General features: G+C 35.3%; 1 long non-coding RNA gene across 1 annotated transcript; it reads left to right on the forward strand.

Moving 5' to 3' along the window:
• The first annotated feature begins 218 nt into the window (after nt 1-218).
• LOC140452531 (uncharacterized) lies at nt 219-19418 on the forward strand. Its single transcript, XR_011952201.1, has 4 exons — nt 219-370; nt 455-627; nt 687-1102; nt 19020-19418. It is a non-coding gene; the product is annotated as an uncharacterized lncRNA (long non-coding RNA).
• The last annotated feature ends 936 nt before the right edge of the window (nt 19419-20354 follow it).

The raw sequence follows: 20354 nt of genomic DNA on the forward strand, positions 1-20354 counted from the left end.
TTTATTACCTTTAGAAACTACCAAGATAAAAAATGTTAACATAATTTTTTCAAAAATTTTAATATAATTTTTGGCAAAATCTGATAGTTTTAGCAGCGGCCTAACATAATTTCATATCGTGACATCGGCAACACTGTGTTTACTTTTTGTTGTTTACTCATAGAATCGAGATTCTTCTTCTTCTACTTCTTAGTCTTTTTTTTTTGGGTTATGTAGATACAGATACAGAGATAATTTTTATACATTTTTTATTTGACAATTATTACGTTGTATAACTTTTTGATATGTACAAAAATAAAAACAAAAATACAAATAGCCTTGCCACACTTGTGCAGCTACAAAGTGTTTCGTTTCCGAAAGATGTTAATAGGTGAGTGTTAAATTAGGATTAAAATTGTGTAGGTATTACAGATTATTAAAATTATTGTGTATTAAAAAAATATTTGTATTCAAGGCAAAAATTTGGTTAATGGCATGGTTAATGATATATATGAGAAATCGATTACAACCTTCTGTAGTTCCTACAAACTTTCCTTTACTGGAGGGCACATCGTCATTTTATTTTGATCATAATTATTATTCTTCTGTAGTCCAAAACATGTCTCCCAAGATGTCCTATTAATCAAGGTAAATAAAGTAAATAATTAAGATGTAATACATAAATAAGCTTTATCTTTTCCTTTTAGAAATAGTGGAAAAAGTTCATTTATGGATATAGAGGAAAATGGAAGTATTCCACATAAACCATCCAGTATAACTGTACTTCAGGATAGTACTATTACTCCTGGTAAAAACAACATATTCCATGAAGAACCTGAACATCTAACTACATATCCAGTAACACCACTTAGTGCAACACCAAGTTCAACTCAAGGGTTGCAACAATTATCAGTAAATACTCCCCAAAAAAATGTGTTACAAACTACAGTTATACAATTACAGAAGGAAAATAATTATTTAAAAGAAAAGTTACAGTCTACAGAAAAAGAAGTATATCCACAATGTGACAATTGAAGACTATATGGCACTTACATCTAAATTTTGTCCTTCAGCAAATATAGCTAATTTCATTAATGTTCAAATTTTACAATCTAGAAAAAAGGTAAGATGTAGAAGATTTAGTAAGTAATCAATTTAAACAGAAATGTCTTTTAATGTACTTTACTGGACCAAAAGTTTATAAAAATGTTGTGTGTAACAAATTTTGTTTACCCAGTCCTAAGACATTATTTAAACACATACAACATATTAAAATTGAGCCTGGACTAAATTAAGCTTTACTTACTGTTTTACAACACAAAGTAGCAAACTTTACTAAATTAGACAAAATTTGTTTTTTGTCTTTTGACGAAATGGCAATTAAATATGTTTTACAATAGGGGGTTGGATGAAATTGTAGGTTTTGAAGATTTTGGTGATAAATCAAAAGCTTTCAAATCTGCAGCAAATGTGACAGTTTTAATGGTACAAACTAAATAAATGTTGACTGCCCACAAAACTATGCAGCAAAGCTGATATGTGAATGCTTCTCTTACCTGAACCTGAGGCAATCAAATATTATACCAAATCAATGTGGAGTATTTTTGGATCTCATTTTCCACAGTATTGAAGACTATCAGAAACTGTCAGTGTATGAGGCAGTGAACACTTTGCTTCCCAATAACTTTCATCATGTGGCATTTACTTGTGAACTTAGTTTTAATGGTAATGTTAAACAATTAGATTATAATACTACATATTTTGACTATCGTAATGCAAATTTTGTAGGTCTAAATAATTATTTTTCTTCAGTTGACTGGAATATTGTTTTTGATGATTCAAATATTAATATCTCAGTAAATAATTTTTATGAAGTTCTTTCTGAAGCAATATCACTCTTTGTTCTGAAAAAAACATGTAAACCTTCAAAATTTCCTTGTTAGTTTTCTCCAGATTTAAAAAACTTGTTATTTAAAAAAAGCTGCTCATGCTAGATTCAAGCATACTCAGTTAGCAGCTGGTTATACCTTATTTTCAGATCTTAGAACACAATGCAAAAACATTAACACATCAATGCTACAGATCTTATATCTACAACATTGAGGAATCTATTCACTCAGACTCAAAACAATTTTGGAACCATATAAACTCTTTGAATAAAAGCCACAGAATTCCAAATGTCATGTATTTTAATGACTTGTTAGCTGAATCAAATGAGGAAATAGCAAACTTGTTTGCAAGCCATTTCTCTAGTGTCTATCGCTCAGACAAAGTTAATTTAAGTAACTTCAATTTTAAAGTAAATAATTCTGTTGGCATTACATTTACCTATCCAATTTTCACTTTCTGACGTCTTTGAGTCTATAAATGGTCTAAAGGATAAACTGAGTTATGGCCCTGATAATATTCCTACATATTTCTTAAAAAGATGTGTCTACAGTCTATCCAAACCTTTACATGTATTATTTAATTTATCTTTGAGACTACACACCTTCTCTAGTAAGTGGCATGACAGTTATATAATTCCTGTATTTAAAAACGGTGACAGAGACAATATAAAAAATATAGGCCTGTTGTTATGTTATCTGCCGTCCCAAAACTTTTTGAACTAATTCTAAACAAATATCTTACTTGGCATTGTAGGAATCTCTTGAAAAATGAGCAACATGGATTTAGGCAGGGTGAATCTACATCTACAAATCTTGTTTTGTATTATGATTACATTATCAGGGCTTTCGAGGATGGGTACCAAGTGGACTCCATCGATACTGATTTCTCGAATGCCTTTGACACAGTAATCCATTCTTTACTCATCTTTAAATTAAGATGTATTGACTTTCCTGAGTGGTTTTTTTATGGTTAAGTAGTTATCTTCATGAAAGAATTCAGTTTGTTTTTATAAAGGGTTCACTTTCAATTCCTATCTTTGTGAGTTCAGGGGTTCCACAAGGTTCACATGTGGGTCCTCTTCTCTTTAATTTGTTTATTAATGATATTACTGAGTTAATAAAGAATTGTCAGTTTTTTGCAATTGGCTGATGACCTTAAGTTATATTTTAAAATTTCAAATCTATCTGATTGTCTAAGGATCCAGGAAGACCTTACTTCCCTGTATAATTGGTCTCTTTCCAATGGTCTCCAGTTAAATAAAGATAAGTGTTTTGTTATATCCTTTAGCAAATCTAAAAATAATGTGTTTGACTATCACATTAATACAAGCCTTCTATCAAGAGTGACTGAAATAAAAGATTTGGGAGTGTTATTTGACAGTTCCTTGTCATATATCCCCCACATCAACAATTTGTCAAATAAAGTTTACTGAAATCTAGGTTTTATCGCAAGAAACTCTCGAGATCTTTCAGTACCCACATATAGAATTTTATATCTTACTTTTGTGCGTAGCATGCTGTCTTATGCTTCTATAGTATGGTCAACATACTGTGTTAATCATATTCACACCCTTGAAAAAATTCAAAATAAGTTTCTCCGGATTTGTGCTTATAGATTAAACTTAAGGAACATGTTTTCGGTAGAACTAAGGTCAAGGCTAAATATCAGTTCCTTAGAAGACTACAGAACTAAATGTGATCTAGTTTTTCTCCATAAACTACTTGATCATACCACTGACTGTTGTGATTTATTAAGTCTTATCAACTTTAGATGTAACACTAAAATTCTTAGAGACATGCCTTTGCTTTCTATAAAACAGTATCACACTAACTATGACAAATTCTCTCCTATTAACAGGATTCAGATCCTGGGAAATGACTTTAGCCAATCTCATGATCTGGTGAATATAAAATCTGTAAGATTTAAGCACTGTTTGACGGAGTATGTTAGGAATCAAAGATGAGTGACATTAACTTGAAGTATTTATTTCATTTCATTTTATTAAGATCATTTCATTTTATTTTATTAAGATCTTCAGGAAATTTAATTTAATTTACTTAATTTAATCATTTGTTTAACAATAATTATTTAATCATTATTTAATACTTAGTTTTAGTATGTACTTGTATTATGGTTAGCATATTTTATTTTTGTTAAATTTTGTAAAATGGGGACATCCCGTAAATAAATAAATAAATAAATGATTGTGGATTAGATGTATGTGCTTTAATAAGCGATCTTGGATCATATAATTGGAAATTAGGTAATGATTTAAATGTAACTCCAAACAAGGCGTATTTTGTTTTTCGTAATAAAAAAATAATGTATATGTTTGACCCACCACATCTTATAAAATTAGTTAGAAATAATATGTTAAAACATTCCTTTGTTTTTAATGGGAAAACAACTTCCTGGGAATATGTAGAATCCTTTTATCAACATGATAAACAAGTCACTACTAGAACTACGCCCAAATTAACAGACTCGCATATTAGACCAAGTCCTTTTGAAAAAATAAAGGTTAAGTATGCAACGCAAGTTTTAAGTGCTACAGTTGTTGCCACTATGAAGTTATACACACGGTTTAAAGTAATCCCATCAGCTGCAGAAGGTACTGTTGAAGTTATAGACATGTTTGATAAATTGTTTGACATACTAATTCTTCAACAACCAGTCAGGGCAAAGAATATAATCGAGCATTTAAAAATTTAGATTTTCACAAAAAATTTTAGAAGACTGTTTTCTGAAAATTTTTAGAAGACTGAAATGTTTAGAAGGCATTTTTTGAAAATGAGAAAGACTTTTTTCAACACAATAGAAACTTTTCTTTATTGTACATTGTATTTTGACAATTTAACCGGAAATACAAACGATGATTTTACTCTCTCTGTACCTCCAGATGATATTGGTGCAGGCAATTTAAGCAATATATCCTGTTTCTCAATAACGCTATTGTCCCCCACATTCGGAAAATAAAATTTCCAGATTCCTCCTTTTTTACGCAGGAATTGAACTTCAACTTCATCAAATGAATCACACTTCAATACTCTCCCAACATAATAAACAACAGACTTTTAGTACAAAATTTAACAAACACAAAATCGTCAGTCTTAAGAATCACAGAACTATTATTCCAATCTATTTCTTCCATTTCATCCTCCTCAGAACTCAGAGATATTTCTAGATAATCATATGTATCTTGATATGGAATTTATACTTCCTCGGACAAAGACTCAGAATCTTCACAAACTTTCTTCTTAGATAGATTGCGGATGGCTACAGATAATTTACCAGACTTCTTTCTTTCTCTCTCGAGAGCTAATCTTTCGGCCTCTGCTTTTTCTGGTGGACTAGTTAAAATACGACTTCTGCCTCTCCTCCTTCCTATTCCAACTTCTTTGCGTTGTGCTGCTTTAGGAAATGGTCGGATTTGCTCAGGTGTAATCACGATTTTTATTGGCATTATAAGTTCTTGAACTCACTGTTGAAAGGGTAGATGCCAGTCTTTTGAAAACCAGCAATAATGTTCTTCTGCGTTACAGTCAAAGGGTAAGCTTGTTACACAAGATCACCTACGCAGTAGATGGATATGGTTTTGCCTGGGTGATTCAGTAGCCAATCATTACAAACTCTGTTATATTGACTTTTAAATGGAGAAAAAACAGACACATCGAGGGGCTGCAGTCTGTGACTACAATGTGATGGAAACGTTAAAAGTATAACTCCCTTTTCTTTTGCTGTCATTATCACTTCTAAGCCCACATGGTTCTCGTGTTTGTCTAACATTAACAATATTGGTTGTTCCTTAGTGCATTTTGTGTGATGAACAACCTGTCTTGTTAGTTAGTGCAATGCTGCCTGGAGGTGCACCATTTAAGAAAAACTCCTTATATCTGATTCTGGGAAACACAAGTACAGGTGGTCAAGCGTTTGACTGTCTAGGGCTAAAAAAACTCGATACGATAGATTATCATACGTTATTTCCAAGAATTCGGATATGATAATATCTGGGGAAGGAGCGATATAAACCTGTCTTCTGAAGCTAAGTTCTTCTTCTTCTTTTGGCATCATAATCCTGGATGGGTCTTTGTCTGTCTGGCTATGTCCTTCCATTCAGATCTCTCTGGGTCCTTCTCCTCCAATGTCTTATACTCATGGTTTTCAGGTCGTCTTCCACGTCATCCAACCATCTCGTCATGGGAATTCCTTCACCTCCACGCCCTCCTACCAGCTTCCACTGTAATATCTTTGTCGTTTTCGTGTCTTCTTGTCGCCGAATATGTCCCAGCCATGACAGTCTTTGACTTTTCACAAATCTTACAATGTTCATTGAGTTCATTAACCTCGTCGTTTCTCCTGATTCTCCATGTGCCGTCTTCCTCTTGCACCGGGCCATATACTTTTCTCAGTATCTTTCTCTCGAATGTCCTGAGTTGGCTTCCTCTTCCATAGTTACTACGGGTCTAATCAAAGTTCTGTAGATAGTCATTTTGATTCTTTTGTCTAATAATTTCGATGTCATCAATCTTTTATTAGCATAGTATATATGATTTCCACTGGAAATACGTGCATTAATTTCGCTACTCACGGAATTCTTCTGATTGATTTCTGTGCCCAGATATGTCAAGGCATCCACACGTTCAATAGTATAGTTGTCTATTGCTATATTATTCTCACTCTCGGGTGCTATTTTGATGGTCATGTACTTAGTTTTTGTTTCGTTTATTTTAAGCCCTCTTTTTTGTGCTTCAGGAGCAATTTTCTTGAACGTTTCCATTAATCGTGTCTTGCTTCTACTAATAATGGCGACATCGTCTGCATATGCAGTAATTTGTACTGTTTTGGTGTTTATATGGCCGGTTACATTGGTTTTTCTGACGACTGCTTCATGAACTAGGTTGAACAGCATAGTTGACAATGTGTCTCCCTGTCTCACACCCATGTTGATGTCAAACAGGGGAGACAGTTCTCCATCTACTCTAACTGTGGATTTTGAACTGATTTCTAACTGATTTATTTTTTTGATATACCTAGATTTCGGAGGTCTTCCAGCATTTTGTCTCTTCACACTATCAAAAGCCTGTTTAAAGTCTATATACATATTATATAGTTCTATCTCGTATTCATAAGCTTTTTCTTGGATTGTTATAAGTATGAATATGTTGTCTGTACTGGCTCTATTTGGTCTGAATCCATTTTGATAATCAACAATTATATTTTCGGAGTATTCTGACAATCTTGTGTAGATAATGCCAGAAAGGATTTTTTATATTTCATTTAGCAATGTAATTGGTCTGTAATTCTGGCATTCCCTCTTATCTCCTTTTTTTATATATTGGCTGTATAAGACCAACTGCCCATTCTTCCGACATTTGCTCCTTGGTCCATACCAACTTTATCAGGTAATGGATTCTTCCCCAAAGTTCGGGTCCTCCATATTTCAATAATTCTTCCGAAACTCCATGCGTTCCTGGCGCTTTACTGTTTTTTTAGTTTTTTTAGTATTTGGACTACTTCTTCATAACTCGAATTTTCAATGTGCTGCTTCGTCGTAAAATATATTGTCTCGTTTTAATTATTTCCATTGTTTGCATTTAGGTTTTCCTCAAATTGTTCTTTCCATCTTATTATAATTTTTTGTTTCTCTGTTAGTAGTTCTCCGTCCTTGTCTTTGCATATTGTCAATTTTGGTCTAAATGACTGTGCTGTCTTTTATTCTTTTATAGAATTTTCTGCTCTCGTGTCTATTGTTATGTTCTAGGATTTCTTGTACTTGTTTTTTCAAAGCCTCTCTTTTTTTCTTCTGCATATTCTAGTCGCTTGTATTCTCTTTTTGTTATAAATTTCTCTGCTACTTTTTGTGTTTCTTTGAGGTTGGTTAAGCTTAGCTTGCCTTTTTTCCTCTACTGCAGTTCTACATTCATCATCATACCATTCCGCATTTCTTTGCCTTATGGCTTTTCCGACAGTTTCCTCTGCAGATTCCGTTATTATTGTTTTTAATTATTTCCATTCTTCCTCTGCAGTATCTTCCTCTTTGATTCCATCGAGTTTTATTTGGAGAGTATTTTGATATTCTTGTGTCTGTGTTGGACTTTTGAATCCTTCAACATTCCATTTTTTAATTTGGCCATTTTTCCCTTTTGCCACTGTCGCGATTTTCTGCCGCAATTTTGCCCCCACAAGATAGTGATCTGAGCCAGAGTTCGCCCCGCGATACGTTTTAAATTAGCAATAATTTTACTTAAATCGACCGTAAATTGCAAACATGTATTTAGAAACAGGTCCGCTTACCAAGATAGTTGTGAGATCCTTATTTCTGCCTTTTGATACCAATAACTGCATGCAAAAAAGTGCCTGTTGTGTTTCTAAACCACACAAACCTTTTTTGAAACCAAACTGACTGAATGTCTCCTGTTCTCTCTTCACATGTGTTATAAATCGGCTTCTTCACAGCGATTGGTATGCTACTTTGGAATATCTACGAAAGTTGACTTCAGTCAATCTGACGTTTTTTTTTTCTCTATTGTATAATTTATTAAAGTGTTTGCATATGTGTTTGATATTGAAGAGTTTAAGTATTTACGTTGTCGGACTGTACAGCTTTATTATTTTTTAAACCTGAAATCGCACATTCCACTTCAGATTCTAATATTGCTGGGCCAGTTAAGTCTGTGTGTTTATTCGTAGTATCTAAGTTTTGATCGTCAGAGAAAAGTTGTACATATTTTTGCCAGTGTTTACAAAGTTCGTTGTATTATTTTTTAAAGCCCTAATATTGTTTTTGTAAGCTTGGAGAGCGGTTTTTCTTGGCCCACACATTATGGACTCGTGTGATATGTCAGAATGTCAATACCTCTGAAAATATGGAAAATCATCAAAATCAATTGGCTTTACAAACGGTAATCATTTCCAGGCCTTAGATTGTATTAATAATTGTTTCCCGTTATTTCGTATTCTTGTGTTGTGACAATAGGAGATTCTTTTTCACACTTTAGAATATATTGTATTTATGTACTTTTTTAATCATAGCTTTTACATCGTTTTTGTTTCTTTAGTTTTTCGCACAGAAAATGACTATTTGGTAGAATTTGGTAATTTATGGACGTGGAAATTTATTTATTTTGTAGTTAGTTATGTAAAATTTATAACAATAACGGTACTTTTTAAGTTGGAACTTAGAACAAAACTATAAATATAGAAATAAAGTTTCTAATATTAATATTATATTTATATTAAATTATTAATAATTAAATAAAACTTTCTCGCATCAAAACGATGTGTTTTATTTCAATCCTTCTATTTTTTATTACCCATAAGCAATATTTCTAAGAGTAATGGCACAGGTACACGAATAATATGACATAAAACAGAACCGCTGGAATAAATAACTGGAGAAAAGTCACGAATTAGAAGCAAAGAAGTAACTACAACCTTACAAAAGTCATCATCACTAGCTCTACAATCCTTTGTGGGACTAACATTGTTCTATAATTTTCTGCCTTTCTGATATGTTCCTTGCTTTCTTTTTTTCAGTTGTTCATTTTAGAGTTTTCAGATCTTGTTCCATATACTTAAGTATTAAGTCGACTTTACACTACATGATTTATCATGTGATTTGTCATATGATTTGGTCATAAGTGAAATTTACATGTTTATACTGTGTGATTTGTCATAAGCACTGTCATGCGGCTCGTCATAGCTTGTCATGATTTTCGGTAATAATACGGGTAACACCAACATATATTTAAATATCGCGCCTTATTCTTATGTCAATTCAGCAACATTACCTTACCGAGAGATATTCTTTATTTATTTATTTATTGTTTGTTTCATTGATATTGAACCTATTATCTAATGTGTACTATTGTGTCGTATTTTTCTTTTATTATTTATTTAGTTTATTTTATTCTTAATTTAGTGTTTTATAGTTTAGTCATAATTTTAGTTTAGTTTCTTTATTAATTATTTTTAATTTGGTATAATATCAACACTAAATTTGATATATCCTGTCCACGATTTCCATTATAATAGTTTAAAAATCTAATAGTTGATACCTATACCACTACTGTGTCTTATATCTCTATGACCATAAACAAAAAGAAAAATCAATAAAACCTCACTCATATCATAAGTCATAAAGTAGACTTTACACTACATGATTTTATCATATGACAATGAGATTTGTTATGATTCCTCGTTTCTATGATGTTTTAAAAAATCGTGTTTACACTGCATGATAAGTTATGACTTATGATATGAGTGACAATGTGTGAGGTTTTATTGATTTTTCTTTTTGTTTATGGCCATAGAGATATTAGACATAGTATAGGTATTGTTGTGAATTTATTAAATTCAATATTTATAACACTTACGGATTTAATTTATTTTTTTATTTATATTAACTTATCTGACAATAATTTATATATATCCGTACGTAACAATTAAATTCGCGAGCGCGTCTTCAGAATTAACTGTCCCTCCAAATAAAATGTCCTGTTAATATATGCCATTGCCGTTACGCTAGAACCATCGAACAGCCTTCTCGACTAGCGGCGAAATTATAACGGCAAAGGCAAACGGGTATTCTCGCATTGGTTCGACCTTTTTCTGAAAGGTCAGTTCAGGTAAATAGAAGCCTCTCGTAAAATCTAAAACATAAGCATGTGAATAAAAACATGTTTATAGGTTAAAACTATGACTCATATTTTTACGTAACATTGCCCCCCTCTCAAAAGATGGTTCCTCCTGGAACCTTGTCGGGACTAGAACTGGAACGGTATGCTGGTATCGGCAACTGGACCCTCTTATACAACTTCCAGTTGTATAAAAATGACAAGGGACGGTTTCCTCTCCGCACCAGTAACTATGCGGATTGCAACAGACTAACACCTGGACTTCGGTGTCTTTAAAGATCTCCTCCACCATATTTCGGATAACCCTCCAATCCAATTGGCGGCACTCCAACTTTGGCATGGCTAACTTTTGCACGTCGGACTCTAGTACGTGCTCTCTCAATTGAAGTAAGGCTTCCCATACATCTCGGTAGGTAGGTTGGTCACGGGCAGTGTCTTTTGTTACCAGGTAGAAAAGGTAACGTGATGCATCTTGGAGTTTCAACGTTTTACCGGGAGCTGGCACCTGGCATTGAAATTCTGCAACTCGACCAAACTTCCTTCGAAAGACGGATGCCAACCCTGGTGCGTCTTTGATACTGGCCGGGATGGCAAGGGCCAGCGAGTAGTCATCAGGGAGCGCGAGTAGATCTTGCTTTTCTTCAGTGGTAACACCATGTCTTGCTTTACCGGTACCTCCATAGGCACCCATGAATTCCTCAAACGTGAGGTCAGACACATCTTGGACTTGGTTTACTTCCACTTCTTCATCTACGTCGTGGTCACCTTCGAAAGACGCCAGCCGGTTATGGTGTACTATCATCGGCTTTCCCCTCGGAATCTTGCTTATTCGGTAGATGACATCGTTGATTTTCTCCATGACGAGGTATGGACCTTCCCAAAACTGCTGCAATTTGGGAGAACAACCTTTTCGCTTCTTGGGATTATACAGCCAGACTTTGTCGTTCTTCTTAAAGCAACCCTTTTCGGCTTGTGTATCGTACCGTTTCTTCATTCGGTCGCTAGCGATCTGAAGGTGGAAACGGACCAACTCATGTACATCGTCCATTCTTCTTCGTAATTCGATCACATAATCTTCACCTGCTACATCTTCTCCAGGTCGACACCCAAATTCTAGATCACAAGGTAGTCGCATTTCGCGTCCGAATAGGACTCTGGCTGGTGTCTGGCCTGTTGATTCGTTAACAGCAGATCTGTAGGCCATGGTGAAGAACGGAAGGTATTGGTCCCAGTCTCGCTGATGATCGGACACCATCTTTGTCAAATACTTGCCGACTCTCCTATTCATCCGCTCTACCATACCATCAGATTGCGGATGATATGCTGTAGTTCTTGTTTTCTTCATGCCTAGTCTATCACATATTCCTTGGAATAGATCGCTTTCGAAGTTCCTGCCTTGGTCACTATGTATCTCCAAAGGCACTCCAAATCGGCTGATATATTCTTGGATCAACTTATCTGCAACGGTGGCGGCCTTCTGGTCTGGAAGTGCGTAAATCTCGACCCACTTAGTAAAGTAATCCATTACTACCAACATGTACTTGCCTCCATTTTCACTTTCTGGAAATGGCCCAGCGATATCCAAAGCTATTCTTTCAAACGGGCTTCCAACATTATATTGTCTCATAGGAGCTCTCCTTTTTCGGTAGGACCCGTTACTCGTGGCACAAATAGTACATTTCTTACACCAGTCTTTTACGTCGTCGGAACTGTTCATCCAATAAAACCGTTCCCGAATTCGCTGAAGGGTTTTCTTTACACCAAAATGCCCTCCCGATGGACTGTCGTGTAACTGACGAAGTACTTCGGCTATTCTGCTCTTTGGGATCACCAACTGTCTTCTCTTCTCCGAACCGTCATCATTTTCCAGGACTCGTTTGAGTAAGCCATCTTCCATGATAAATGAGCCCCACTGGGCCCAATACGTCTTAACTACTGGTCGTCGGTTTTCCTCTTTCCATTCTCGAATTTTCTGTATAACTGGATCTCTTTCTTGTTCTTCTCTGATCTTAGTAGGCGTCCAGTCGTCGTTGACCATCGTTGTTCTTAGCACTGCTGCTTCCTTGGATTCCGTTTTGTTGCAGTGGGAACACTCTGCTGGGCATGGCCTTCTGGAAAGAGAATCAGCATTTCTGTGGCTAACTCCGGCCCGGTGCTCAATTTTAAAATCGTATTCTTGGAGTCGTTCGATCCACCTGGCTATCTGACCCTCTGGATTCTTAAACTGCATCAACCATTTAAGGGCGGCATGGTCGGTTCGGATTAGAAACTTTCTACCATAAAGGTATTGATAGAAGTGCTCTACTGATTTTACTACTGCTAGAAGTTCTCTTCTCGTGACACAATAATTCCGCTCAGGTTTTGAAAGAACTTTACTAAAATATCCGAGGACTAGTTCCTGTCCTCCTTGAATCTGAGACAGCACTCCTCCAATTCCCACATTACTTGCATCTGTATCTAAGATGAACTCTCCTTCTGGCAGTGGATACCCTAAAATTGGTGCTGTTATTAAATGCTTTTGCAAGGTCTCAAAGGCATTTTGGCAGTCTGTATCCGAGCGGTAATCTCTTGATTGATGACCCAGATAATTGACTTTACCTTGAAATAGCTGGCACTTCTTGGGGTTTAGCATCAATTGGACAGCTTTAAGTCGATTAAAAACGTTTTCTAAATTCCTCAAATGATCTTCGAATGTCTCCCCCAAGACGATTATGTCATCTAAATAAACCAGGCATGTTTTCCAAGATAACCCTCTCAACACATTTTCCATAAGCCTCTCAAATGTCGCAGGAGCATTACAGAGTCCAAATGGCATAACGTTGAATTGTCACAATCCAGATCCTGTGGTGAAGGCTGTCTTCTCTTTATCTACTGGGTCCATTTCTACCTGCCAGTATCCAGACTTCAAATCCAAAGTAGAAAACAATTTACTTCCAGCCAATGTGTCCAATGTATCGTCGATCCGAGGCAGAGGATAACTATCTTTCTTGGTAACGTTGTTCAGCAAACGATAATCCACACAGAACCTCGTCGTTCCGTCTTTCTTCTTAACCAGGACCACCGGAGAGACCCATGGGCTCGTAGAAGGTTTTATCACCCCGTCTTTCTTCATTTCCTGAACAATCGTTTCAGCTTCCTCTCTTTTCGCCTGTGGTAATCGTCGAGCTGTTTGACGAATTGGCTTAGCATTACCAGTATCAATTTTATGCTTAACAACGGTAGTTCTTCCCGTCTTTCCTCCTTTCGGTACGAAAATATCACGATACTGCCGAAGAAATTCCCTTAATTTCCTTTTCTCCATCTGGTTTAGAGACTGTCCTGCAACTGCAACCATTTGGTCGAATTTGTCGTTGGAATTATAAGATGTTGTCGCCTGACGGATTATGGATGTCACAGGTACACAAGTTCCTACTTTTGTCTCTTTCTTTATGGTCACTGGGTAGTCGTTGACATTGATAAGTCTCACAGGAATTTCCTTAGCCGAAGTCACCAATTCCTTTCCAATTATGATTCCACGGCCAACCTCATCGTCGTGGTTCCAAGGCTCCATCATAACAGGTCTCCCTTCGTCCACAAATTCCTGTAGCCGCGCTACTATGATCGTTTCGCTTCTCGCAGGCACGACTGTATCTTCTGTAATGGCTGCTTCCACAGTGTTGTCATTATGTGGATGGAGAAATACCTCCTCGTTGCCAACTTTGATTACCTTATTCTTAAAATCCAATTGGAATCCATGCATATTCATTACGTCCATTCCTAATATAACATCCTCTTCGATGTCAGCAACTATAACAGTATGGACGAACTTTTCTGCTCCAATTCCCAATTGTACCTGGATTTCTCCATGAATGTTAGCATTTTCACCTGTAGCGGTCCGAAGTCGCAACCTCGTTGGTAACAGTTTCTTTCGGCTGTTTATAACTGTCGGGCGTATAATGGTTCTGGTCGCTCCGGTATCCACCAACAACGTATGCTTTTTACCATTTATGTCTCCATCTACATATACACTATCTTCACGACATTTCAAAGAAGCTATTAGTATGAGAGGGTCTTTGGAAAAGTTCTGGGTCGAAGCTGCCCCCCTAAGGCTGACCCGTTCTAGTTTTCCTGATGGTGAGTTTCTTGATTTGCGTCGTACCTAGGGTGCTTACAGGAGCTTCGTACGTGTCCTATTTCGCCACAATTGCAGCATCTGATGGTATTCGTTTTCTTGTATGTCATGCTTTTTATCATATTAACGAGCTGGTCAAGTTTATCTTCATCTCCTTCCTCTTTTACAGTTCTAACTTTACTGTACCCGCCAGAGGCCTGCGTAGCTGACTCGTATTCGAGGGCGGCGGATAAGACATCAACCAGCGTTTTGTGACGAGCTAATCGCAGTGTTCTCTGCATTTCATGATCACGAAGACCATCAATAAACGTTTGAACGGCCAATTTTTCCATCATGTCTTCGGGAGCTGTTGGATAAGCATATCGTACTAATCTGGCAATATCTACCTCATATTCTTGAAGAGCCTCATCTTTCTTCTGTCTACGATTTTTAAGCTGTGACTGATATACATGCTCCAAATGTTCGTGGCCATATCGCATATTTAACCTCTTCTTCAGTTGTTCGAAATCATCGGTCTCCTCTACGGCTATGGTCTGAAGCACATCTAAGGCATCTCCTCGAAGAGCGATAGTCAGGTTTACAGCCTTTTCTTTTTCAGACCATCCATTTGCTCTTGCGGCTGATTCGAACTGTTTCATGTAGTTGTTCCATGATGATTTTCCGTCGAAAGTTGGGACTTTAACATGAATAGAACCTCCACTTCCTTCAAATTTCGGCCGTGTCTCCAACTTACATTTCGTCTCGTCTTCTTTTATCTCCACTGTAATCGGATTGTTTCCTCTCTCTGCTGTCCCTGTTTCCTCCAGCTTCTTTTCTATCTCTTTCCATATCTTTTCTTCGAAGGCCAACATATCGGCAGCAACTTGGTTTTTTAACGAAGATATTCTATCGTTCAGGGCAGACATCTCAGAAGTGACTTTAGAGATTTCCGAAGAGATGTTAGCAGAGACTTTGCTTTCCAGCGAAGAAATCTCGTTAGAAACTTTGTCTTCCAACGAAGCGATGTCGCCGGAAACTTTGGCTACATCAGAAGAAACTTTCGAAATATCGTCAGAAACTTTGTTCTCTAATGATGCGATGTCACCAGAAACTTTTGAAATATCGCCAGAAACTTTGTTCTCCAATGATGCGATGTCACCAGAAACTTTCGAAATCGACGAGAGGACAGCATCATGTTTGTCTTCAAATATATAAGTCTCTGGATCTAGTCCTTCTTCTAGCAAAGCGTTCTTTAGTCGTTGGACTAACTCAGCCTTTTTTCCGGTAGAAGCTAATTCTCTGTCTTCGAGATGTCTTCTTAAATTCGTCACTGTGAGCTCATAAATCGTCGTCATTTTCACAATATATTTTATATTCACTTGTATTATTATTATAAGTCTAATTTATGTTCGATCTCACTTCTTACACCATTTGTTGTGAATTTATTAATTGTTAAGTCTTTAATTTATAATGTCTTGTTCTTATCTTAATTCATTAAAAAGCACAATAACTGATATTAATTTATTTATTACATAATTTATTAGTAGGCGAGCGTAACAACAATATCGCGAGCGCGAATCTTCTTTATTAACTGTTTTCAAAATAAAAGTTCCCTCATATTTATACGAAAACAGCTGCTCTAGAACTGCATGGATGTTGACCTCAATTGACCTGGTTTCGCCTCGAATGGACAGGCCTAATTCCGGAAGATTCGAATGGAACCAGTTTTTTATTACTTGGGGTTTATGGTCGAAAGGTCTCATATAATCTAAAACATATTAGTGAATAAAAACATGTTTACAGGTTAAAACTATGACTCATATTTTTACGTAACAGTAGCTTCATAATCATGCTGTTTGTATAATAGATGCCTTTTTGTATAAAGATCGGTTCAGTACTTAGCATTTGTCTCCATCAATGTTGTGTGATAAAAGCCATAAATACTTTCATTAGACATCATTATTTTTATTAGTAAATTTTTGTTTTTGTTTATTAATCTTATTTTTTGAGTTATTATTCTGAGAATTCTGACTATGTAATTAAACTATTATATCTTATAAAGAATACTACAAATATTTAATCAATGTCACATGAAAAGTGATCATTTATAAAATCTAAAAAAATAATTAATGTAAAAAAATATTTTATTTTTATATCAGCACCCCTCATAATTTGGCACCCGTGATAGTCATGGGCTTGTCTGCCCCTTTATCTGGCACTGCCTGGTGAGTTAAACTTTAAAGGTACTACCTCAAGTGATACATATGAGAATTTATGAAAAGTTAGAAGATATGTACTTGAGGCAGACTATTTACTATAAATGTACTCATACAACTGTTTTGATGTAGATATTGTCCTTCACATGTGTTTTGTTCACTAACAAAATATTTCGATAGAGTAGAACATGAAAACCTAATATTGATACCTATTGTCGCTAAGTGCTCGGTCAGAGTGACCAATAAGCATCCTTGGCGCGCATCGCCCCGCCTTCCTTACCAATTTCAATTTTTTCATTGGTCTTTTGGCTTGGAATCTTGTAAAATATTATGTATAAATATTAGTTGAATTCCAAGCCAAAGACAGTTCACCATTTACCTCTGTCTCTCCTAGAGAGACTAAACTAAACTAAACTAAACTCTAGGGAGACGATCACCGGGGCTCTGCCCCTGACTTCGTCACCTTAAGACTCTGAGGTTGTCTTTGTATTTTCAGCTAAAACTGTGTTTTATTTCTACAACATACAAATAGTTTTTCATGTAAGAAATTTATGCCAAGTCTTTGTCAAGACTTGGTAATAAATAAACCTATGTCCAGCTCTACCATTCGAGAAGTGCCTAGGATATATCATACACTACACACGAATATCCTAGTGCAGAGCGTACAGCGGAATAGACAATTTTAGAGGTACAAATGCTGTTGAGACAACAGAATAAGAACATTAGCAATTAAATTATAATAATATTGTAAACTGTATATTGAATTAAAGTGTCACAGAGTAAATTGATGGACAATTTTATGGACATTTTATCACTGCTTCTGTTCAACTTATATTCTGTAGAAATATTTAAAAGTACATTAAATAATGAATTAGTAACTTGCAGTATGTAGATGACACTGTAATCAATTAATGCTCCAGTGGGTGCATGCAGACTCTGACTCCGCACTTTTGTATCTTCATGTATAACTCGCCTTAATTTGTTCCTCCCACCCTGCAATGTTTTGTCTAGCTCCTGCATTCATTGATTGATAACACGGAGGCACGGCTGGAAGTGATAACATAATACTTGTTTTTGATTGATGCAGAGTGTCAGTCCACGCTCCTGACTGCAAGAACTACAAGAAGATGACAACAATTGTTTTTTATCTTTGTCTGAATGTTGCTGGAATTAACAGTCAAGTTGTTTATTATCCAAATATTACTGAAGAGAAGACCATCGTAAGACTAACATTTTTATGAGATCTAGGCTTTGCGTTACTTCAAGATCAATTGCTCAAAAGGGCATCAATCATCTCATTACCAACAACTTTGAAACTAAGAATTATGGAAATTTGTGGTTTTCAAGAAGAAGAACAACAACCAAATATATCTTTTCTCCAAAAAGGCAGATGTAAATATTGTGACTAAGAAAAATAGACCTACGAAATATTTTTGTAAAAGATGTCACAAATTTATGTGTTTAGAACATGAAAATTTTATATGCAATGACTGCTATGGAAAATAAGTGGCTTTCAGTCATTTTTTTGTAAAAATTACTGTTTTTTAGAAATTTTTTGTTAAAATTTACATGTGTTAAAAGTTTGTTCATTTTTCTATATGAAATATATCTTTCCTCTTTCGTTTCCATTGTTGACTCATTTTCTATAATTTTAGTTAAAAGAAACGCAATATTTTTTCAGGTAATTATTTTTAGTTCAAATAAAATAAGGTCATAAATAAGTGCGAACTCAGAGTCTGCATGCAACCTTGCATGTTATAAAACTGGTGCGCTCACTGAAGGTTTAAATGAGCTTAGAAGATATACAAGATCTAATGAAACGCTATTGTAAACCATTGGCTGCATGCAGGAGTGGCGCAACTCAAAATGGAAAAACTTTATACAAGTGATTAAAATTTGGTTGTCAAGAATTTTGATGAAAAATCATTTTTGATAACAATCCTATCAGTAGAAATAAAATGAATTTAATAAAATTCGTGATATTCAAACTTTAATCACTTATTATCTTATGCTTATCAGATTTTGAGGTCACTCTTGCATGCAGGTGTCGAAAGGGTGTCCAGCTTGATACACCACTGAGCTATGCTACCCCTGTATCCAAGCTTGCTTTACCTTAGTATCTTTTGAGCAAATGATTTCAAATGATGGTCAATAATTATGACAGAACAGTTTTTTTTTAGTTTATTTATTTTATTTTATTTATTTCAGATCAAACGTTCTTTGAGCAGTGAACCAGGTGAAGGAGGAATCATTGCCTTCAGGGAATACAACAAGAAATTTTCATCTCATTATTGGGACTGGTTGGCCTTTGCCTTCATGACAACACCATCATTGGTTATCCCCCTAGTTCTTTGGTACAGTAGTAAGAGTAAATATGAAAAATTGGGAAAGCCAAGCAAGAAGATACATTAAACATTGAAAAGTAGTGTTTTCATCAAACATTCATGATTTCTATCATCCTAGTTCATTGTAAAAACCTTTTTTTATAATTTTTCTGTTGCTACATTGTTTCATGTTTTATATGAATACATGCTGCGTAAAATGAGACTTAGAATAAATTATTTTGTATTTATGTACAAGACAGTGAAATAAACATGTTTTCATAAATTCAAACATTATAATTTTGATACTGCAGGATGAAAACTTGAAGGTTGGGGGGAAAATGCATGGATACATTGAAATATAAATTTTAAAGAAGTAAGTTTTAAGATTATAATTATTATCAGATTTGGTATAATGCATTTTGTCTAACAGAAACATGCAAGGATATATCTTACACAGCCAGGAGAGTTGTTTTCTTTCGAGCCAATGTTTTCCTTCTATTTTGCACTGAATGATCAACCAGAGTAAATGATATTTAGGTCCCCTTATATGACTAAAAAAACCCATCAACTTGATGATACAGGAGCTATGATTATGTCATAGGAGTGGATGGCAATGGTAAACCTGGTCTGGCAATGGTACCCAGTAAGATTATTAACTTACGCAGACACAAAAGAAAATAAAAATTAGAGAAAAGCTGAGGAGAATTCGGAAAATGAAATAAACTAGAAACAGATGTTTCTACAAACTATGTAATATGAAATCTCTGAATGGAGATAAGAGGTCAGAATTACACGCATTCATTGAAAAAGAAATCAATTAAAAATGTACAGACGATATCTTAAAAATATGGGAAGATTACACAGATAAATTTTATAAAAACAGACAATATTTAACAAGAGGTATAATAGTTGGTGGAATTATATCCCAAGGCATGGCAACTTAGCCAAAGCCAATTGGCTCGACATTCCTTTGTGGTTTTTGGCCTGCTCGCATAGAAGTCACCCCTTCCGTAATTTCCTAGCAACTTCCCTCCGCCTTCTGACAGTTAGAATCTTAAGGTCTGCTTCTACATCATCAATCCATCTTCTATACGGTCCTCCTTTATTTTTTCTGCCCTTTAAGTTTGAGAGGATCAATTCCTTTGTATACTCATTATCTTAATCCTAGCAATGTGTCCATCTCATGTTAGCCTGTGAACTTTGGTAAATTTCACAATAT

This window comes from Diabrotica undecimpunctata, chromosome 10 (genome assembly GCF_040954645.1).
Source record: "Diabrotica undecimpunctata isolate CICGRU chromosome 10, icDiaUnde3, whole genome shotgun sequence".
Classification (NCBI taxonomy): Eukaryota; Metazoa; Arthropoda; class Insecta; order Coleoptera; family Chrysomelidae; genus Diabrotica; species Diabrotica undecimpunctata.